The sequence below is a fragment of the Terrapene carolina genome, unplaced genomic scaffold, assembly GCF_002925995.2.
Source record: "Terrapene carolina triunguis isolate 2854851 unplaced genomic scaffold, T_m_triunguis-2.0 Scaffold172, whole genome shotgun sequence".
Lineage (NCBI taxonomy): Eukaryota > Metazoa > Chordata > Testudines > Emydidae > Terrapene > Terrapene triunguis.
In genome coordinates this window covers 1,310,915-1,318,729 of record NW_020664523.1, presented here as the reverse complement: position 1 = coordinate 1,318,729, position 7,815 = coordinate 1,310,915, and positions in this window count along the sequence as shown.

Below are 7,815 nucleotides of genomic sequence, written 5' to 3'. Positions count from 1 at the left end.
TTACTCTGAAAGTTTGTACGATTCCAGCAGAAGTGAACAGAGGGAGCTTTTAAAAGCAATTTAAGGGTGAACAATGGGATGAGCAGAGAAGCGGGCTGGACGGACCTCATAACTTTGGCAGGTCTGTCACACATTCCTGCATCTGCAGGGAACTGTCACCTGTTGGTTGGTGTGTATGGCCGTGTGTGCAAGAGACACATGCAAAGACTCCCCCTCAAGATACCCCAGAGCCCTGACTAACAAACCAGGTGCCAGGAGTTCTCATCTCAGCTCTTCCACTGACCGCTGCACCCTCTGCAACCCACTGAGCAGAAAACCTGAATGGGAGCCATTGAGGCCACGTCTACACTACAAAGTTAAGTCGACTTCATGTAAGTTGACATTGATCCTCCAATTTAAGTAAGTCGATCTTGCATGTCCACACTACGCTCATTGTGTCGGCAGAGTGCATCCTCACTAGCAGGGCTTGCATCGACGCATGGAGCACTGCACTGTAGGTAGCTATCCCACAGTGCATGTAGCTGAGTGGAATTTTGGGTTGGGGTTGCAACAAAACATTGGTGCGGGTGGTTATGGGAACATGGTGTTAGCCTCCCATGATGCACTTACCTCCCTCCCTCCCTCGCAAATCAACGTCAAACAAACCAAGCCTTTTTCGCAAGCCTGGGTTATCTGCGCAGATGCGATAGCATGATAAGTATGGATCCCGCTCAGCTGTACATTGTTGTTGTGAGCATTACAAAGACCTCGTGCCTTATCCTGCAATATTTACACAGCCAGTACAGGAGCCGCCACATGGAACAATGTGATGCCATGCAAGCCGTTCTGCCAGAAGACATAGAACAGAGCAATTCGCAGTTGCTGGCGACAGTCACGCATCACCTTGACATGGTTGAGTGCCATTTCTGGGCCCAGGAAACAAGCACTAACTGTTGGGACCGCATCGTTATGCAGCTATGGGATGACGAGCAGTAGCTGCAGAACTTTCGAATGTGTAAGGCCACTTTCCAGGAACTGTGTGAAGAGCTTTCCCCAGCCCTGAAGTGCAGCAATACTAAAATGAGAGCTGCTCTGACAGTGGAGAAGCGAGTGGCGATGGCTCTGTGGAAGCTTGCAACGCCAGACTGCTACCGGTCAGTGGGGTATCAATTTGGAGTCAGTAAATCTACCGTGGAATCGATCTAAGTTTGCGGGGCCATGAACAGACTTCTGCTAAGAAGGGTAGTGACTCTGGGCAATATGCAGGACATAGTGGATAGTTTTGCTGCAATGGGGTTCCCTAACTGCGGTGGGGCGACAGACAGAACGCATATCACTATCTTGGCACCAGACCACCTTGCCAAAGAGTACATAAACTGAAAGGGGTACTTCTCAATGGTGTTGCAAGTGCTGGTGGATCACAGGGCTGTTTCACTGACATCAACGTGGGATGGTCAGGAAAGGTGTATGATGTGCGCATCTTTAGGAACACAGATCTGTTCAAAAAGCTGCAAGCAGGGACTTTCTTTCCAGATTGCAAAATAACCATTGGTGATGTTGAAATGCCAATCATGATCCTGGGAGGCCCAGCCTACCCCTTGCTTCCATGGCTCATGAAGCTGTACACAGGCAGCCTGGACAGCAGTAAGGACCAGTTCAACCATAGGCTGAGCAAGTGCAGAATGGTGGTGGAATGTGCCTTTGGATGTTTAAAAGGTCGCTAGCGTTGTTTGCTTGCTAGATTAGACCTCAGTGAAAGCAATATTCCCATTCTTATTGCTGCCTGATGTGTGCTCCTATCTTGAAACAAAGGGAGAAAAGTTTCCGCCGTGGTGGGGGGTTGAGGTAGATTGCCTGGCAGCCAATTTTGAGCAGCCAGAAACAAGGGCAATAAGAAGAGCACATTGAGGGGCTCTGCATCTCTGTGAAGCTTTGAAAGCCAGTTTCAGCAATGAGCCAGAGTAATGTGACACTTATCTGTGTTGTTCCTTACCAAACTGTCCCCTCCATTGCATTTTCTTCCCTGTAAACTCCACCCCCACCAACCACTGTGTGTTGAATGAAGAAAGAGCCTTTTCTCCTCAGTCCGTTAAGTTTTGTTGTGCACACAGACACACAGAGACAGCAAAGAAAAGTAAGATAACCTGGGGCAAAAGGGAGGATAACACTGTGGGGTGAGAAACAAGGACAGCTTGCTTACAGCTTGTAACGAAGCGGCCTCTGGCGGGACACAACTGAGAGTATCAATTCAGGACAAATTGCTTAGAGCAGAGCAATCACAGCCCAAGGCTGGGTGTCCTTTATTATTAAGGCACACCAAACCAGCCAAACAGAGAGGACTTGAGTTTTACCCCACTGGCTAACCAGAAGTCATACAAGAAATTCCCTCAGATACTCCAGTTCCCTTGTATCACCACCAGCACCACTCCTTATGGGGATGAATGGTTATGAAAACCAATACCCCAGTAAAAGAAAAAAGGTTCTCCTGATCCCAAAGGACCAAGCCCCAGACCAAGGTCAATATACAGGTCAGATCTTACCCACAAATCACGCTGTTGCCAATCCTTTAGAATCTAAAATCTAAAGGTTTATTCATATAAAGAAAGAAATATAGATGAGAGCTAAAATTGGTCAAAGTAATCAATTACATACAGTAATGGCAAAGTTCTTGGTTCAGGCTTGTAGCGGGGATGGAATAAACTGCAGGCTCAAATCAAGTCTCTGGAATACATCCACAGCTTGGGTGGCTCATTCAGTCCTTTGTTCAGAGCTTCAGTGTAGCAAAGTTCCTCCAGAGATAAGAAGCAGGATTGAAGACAAAATGGAGATGGTGCAGCTGCCTTTTATAGTCCTTTTGCCATGTGGCTTGTGCTTCCTTTGTTCCAAACACAAGCTGCCCAGCACATGGCATGGAAAAACCTTAGAGTTCTGTTCATACGCATGTCCCTGCATGCCTTGCTGAGTCACAAGGTGTATCTGCCTTCTCTCAATAGGTCAATTGTATAGCTGATGATCCTTAATGGGCCATCAAGCAGGCTAGGCAGTGCTGATGCCAAATTGTCTGGGGTGTCACCCAGAAGCATAGCACAAGTTTGAAATACAGACAGTATAGAGCCAATACTTATAACTTGAAATACAAAAATGATACATGCATACAGATAGCATAATCATAATCAGCAAATCATAACCTTTTCACAGTCACCTTACTTGACCTCCTTTGTACCAGATTTGGTGCCATTATATGACCTTGGTTGCAACAATGATCTATACAGTCACAGTTTATATTAATAACTTCACACAGATGCACTGCAACAACAATCAAAGGTGTGGGAATGGGCACCTTCTGGTCCTTGTACCCTCCGCTGGTATTGAGTGCAAGGGATACCAAACTTCCTCCTCCTCCTCCCTCCCACCCCCGCTTGGGAGAGGAGGATGTAGAACTGGACGATGATGGCAGCACATTCGGCATAGGCTGCAGGGGGACTGTAGCATCCAGCTGTCTTTCTTGTACCTCAACCAGATGCTTCAACATGTCTGATTGCTCCTTCATAATCCACAGCATCTCTTCCTCTGTGGCACACTCTTGTTCCCTGCATGCTCTCCCTCCTCCCTGTCCATGTGCAGGTTGTCGGACAGTGTCATCCTCCATGCTGTGAGCTCCGTCTTGTCACTCTTGGAAGCACGCACTAACTCACTGAACATGTCCTCCCAAGTCTTCTTTTTCCGCCTTCTAATCTGGGAAAGTCTCTGACCCAGTGTGGAAGATGTGCCGACGGACAAGGTTTCAGCTGCAAGGAATGCAAAGCACAAGGGTAGCATTGGCAGTGCATAAATTGTTTCTGGTGCAAGGGTTAATTTTTTTTATTAAAAAAACACCCCTCAATATACACTGCAAGCCACAATGTAATCACAACCGCTGGCTATTGCAAGAGTTGGTTTGCTGCTCCAGCCATGGTGAGTAAGGCCACGAGGCTGCAGCTTTTGTGAAGACATCCTTGAGATCACTGGTTGGAACTTGAGAAGGCACCAGTGTAAAGCCCCCTCCAAACAGTTTGTTTTTTTACAAAATTGGCACCAGGTTGGGGTGGAAAGGAGACAAACAGGAAGCTGTCACCCCTCCCCACTTTTTTCCCCAATGCTGCTTGCAATACATGGTGATCCCTTCCAACCACAGCCATGCCATGTTTGGGAAAGCGTGGTTGTGTGACCCAGATTTCACCAAACAGGAGGCAGATTACTTTTCAAATTGCTTGTGAACTTCTCCCGTTTCCCCTAGGTGACCCTATGTGATATCACTCTCCTGAGGGTAACAGAGGCAGCAAGGGAGCAGATGCTGCAAGCGTCTGGGTACAGACCTGATCCTTACACTGCAATGCTGTGTGCCGCAATGATGCCAGCAGAGTTAATACTGGAGTGGCGTGGGAAAGTGTCCTACCATGGTGGACGAAATAAGGCAGCCCTTTCCAGAAACCTTCTGCAAAGGATTGCAGAGTACCTCCATGAAACTTCCTAGAAATCTCCATGGAGGATTCCCGGGCCATTCCCATGCACATAAACAGTCTTTTTTAAAGAGCACCCTCTGCGTACCTGGAGTGGCCACTGATACCCACTACACCTACTTTTTTGTTCAGATTAAACATAAAAAATAATAGCATGTAACCCCTACAGTTTGACTGGAAATATGCAGTGGTGAGCTGGAGCCGGTTCCCACCGGTTCACAAGAACCGGTTGTTAAATTTAGAAGCCAGTATAGAATCGGCTGTTAAAGGGGCAGGCGGGTGGGCAAACAACTCCGGTCCGTGGGCCACATCCGGCCCGCGGGACCGTCCTGTTTCCAGCCCGCCTGAGCTCCCAGCTGGGGAGGCTCCCCTGGCCCCTCCCCCGCTCCCCCCTCACAGAGCTGCAGCATGCCACGCCGCCGGTGCCAGCGCTCTGGGCAGCTCTGCAGCTCCTGCAGCTTTGAGCGGCAAGGTAAGGGGAGGGGGCAGGCTGCGAGCTCCAGCGGGTTGCGTGGCGTCCTTACATGCTGGGAGGAGGGGTTGGATAAGGCAGGGGCAGGGCAGAGAGCGGTTGGAGGGGGCGGAGGTTCTGGGGGGGTGGTCAGGGGATGGGGAATGGGGGGGTTCGGGTAGGCATGAGTTCCGGGGGTCTGTCAGAGTGGTGGTGGATGGGGTCGGGGGAGTCAGGGGACAGGGAGTGGGGCAAGTTGGGGAGGGGGTGGGGAGGGGTCCTGGGGGGCAGTTAGGGTGGGGGGTCTCGGGAGGGGGTGGTCAGGGGACAAGGAGCGGTGGGGGGGCTCATGGGTTGCTTGCGGCCCTTGTGGGTTCTGAGGGGAGCAGTCGGGGGCAGGACATGGGTGGGGTTCGGATGGGGGGGACAGGCTGTTTTGGAAGGCACAGCCTTCCCTACCTGGCCCCCGATACAATTTTGCAACCCCGATATGCAGGGCCGGCTTTAGGAGGTGAGGGGCCCAATTTGAACAGTTTTGATGGGGCCCCAGCAGGGATTACTAAAAAAATACATGTAATAAAACACGTGGGGCCTGTACTCACCGGGCAGCGCTCCGAGTCTTCGGTGACGGGTCCTTCACTTGCTCCGGGTCTTCGGCGGCAGGTCCTTCAGTGCCGCCGAAGACCCGGTAGGGAACTGGTTGTTAAGATTTTGGCAGCTCATCACTGGAAATATGTACTCACCAGAGGTGCCTTCCCCGGCATCACACTGTGCCGCCAACTGGTCCTGTGAAGGGATGGGCTCCGGGGTTAAAAATAGTTCTTGGCTGTAAGAGAGAATGGATCCTCCGCTTGCTTGCCTCACATTCTCCTCCTCTTCCTCATCAACAATGTCCTCCTCATTGTTGCTCGAGGTCGCCCAGGGCTCCTGGGAGGTATCCACAGAGCGTTTTGGGGTAGGGGTGGGGTCACCGCCTAGAATCGCATGCAGCTCCTCATAAAAGTGGCATGTCTGTGGGGCAGAACCAGAGCAATTGTTCACCTCCCTTGTCTTCTGGTACGCTTGCCGAAGCTCCTTCATTTTCACGTGGCACTGCTGTGTGTCCCTGGTGTAGCCCTTCTCCCCCATGCCCCGCACGATCTTACATAGATGTCAGAGTTTCTTCTGCTGGATCGGAGCTCTGTCTGCACAGACTTCTCCCCACACAGCAATAAGATCCACATCCTCCTCTGTACTTCATGCTGGAGCACGTTTGCGGCCTTGAGTCACCATGACCAGCTGTGCTGGTGAGCTCTCCATGCTGATCAAACAGGAAATGAAAATTCAAAAGTTCCCGGGGCTTTAACAGAAGAGCAGCTGTTTTCTGTGTAGCTGGCTGACATGCAGTGAAGTTCAAAGTGCTCTCCAGAGCAGTCACAGCAGAGCACTGTGGGACACCTCCTGGAGGCCAATTCATTCGAATTACACAACGCAGTGTCTACACTATCCCCATGTTGACCTGTGGATGTCGACTGAAGTGCTATACCTCTCGCGGAGGTGGAGTACAGAAGTCGACTTTACAGCCCACTTAGGTCGGCAGAAGAGACTCAGTAGCGTAGATACATGTATTATTAGATTGACTTAACATGGCTTATGTCGACCTAAGTTTGTAGTGTAGACCAGGCTTGAGTCATCAGATGTGTAGCTATGTGTTCAGACATAAGAGCAAAAGAATGGCCATATTGGGTCAGACCAAAGGACCATCTAGTCCAGGATCCTGTTTTCCAACAGTGGCCAATGCCAGGTGCCCCAGAGGGAATGAACAGAACAGGCAATCATCAAGTGATTCATCCCCTGTTGCCCATTCCCAGCTTCTGGCAAATAGAGGCTAGGGAAACCATTTCTGCCCATCCTGGCTAATAGCTAGGGCCCTACCAAATTCACGCCCATGAAAAACGGGTCACAGACCATGAAATCTGGTCTTTTGTGTGCTTCTATCTTATACTATACAGATTTCATAGGGGAGACCAGCGTTTCTCAAATTGGGGGTCCTGATCCAAAATGGAGTTGCAGGGGTGCTGAAAATTATTTTAGGGGAGTCGTGGTATTGCCACCCTTACTGTGGCACTGCCTTCAGAGCTGGGTGGCCAGAGAGGAGTGGCTGTTGGCCAGGTGCCCAGCTCTGAAGGCATTTCCCTGCCAGTAGCAGCACAGAAGTAACGGCAGAAATACCATACCATGCCATCCTTACTTCTGCACTGCTGCTGGTGACAGCTATGCCTTCAGAGCTGGGCTCCCAGGCAGCAACCACTGCTCTCCAGTGCCCAGCTCTGAAGGCAACGCCGCCACCACCAGCAGCACAAAAGTAAGGGTACCAGTACCGCAACCCCCCCCCCCCCCGAATAATCTTGCGACACCCCCCCACACACACACACACAACTCCTTTTTGGTTCAGGACCCCTACAATTACAACACTATGACATTTCATTTTTAAATAGCTGAAATCATGAAATTTTTCTACCACTCTGAAATCTGATAAAAATCCTATGAAAGTGAAATTGACCAAAATGGACCGTGAATTTGGAAGGGCCCTACTAATAGCCATTGATGGACCTGTCCTTCATGAATTTATCTAGTTCTTTTTTGAACCCTGTTATAGTCTTGGCCTTCACAACTTCCTCCACACCAGTCATGATTTTATAGACATCTATCTTATCCCCCCCTTAGTCGTCTCTTTTCTAAGCTGAAAAGTCCCAATCTTATTAACCTCTCCTCATATGGAAGCCGTTTCATATCCCTACTCATTTTTGTTGCCCTTTTCTGAACCTTTTCCAATTTTAAAATATCTTTTTTGCGATGGGGTGACCACATCTTCATGCAGTATCAAGGGTCAATATGCAAAGTCCT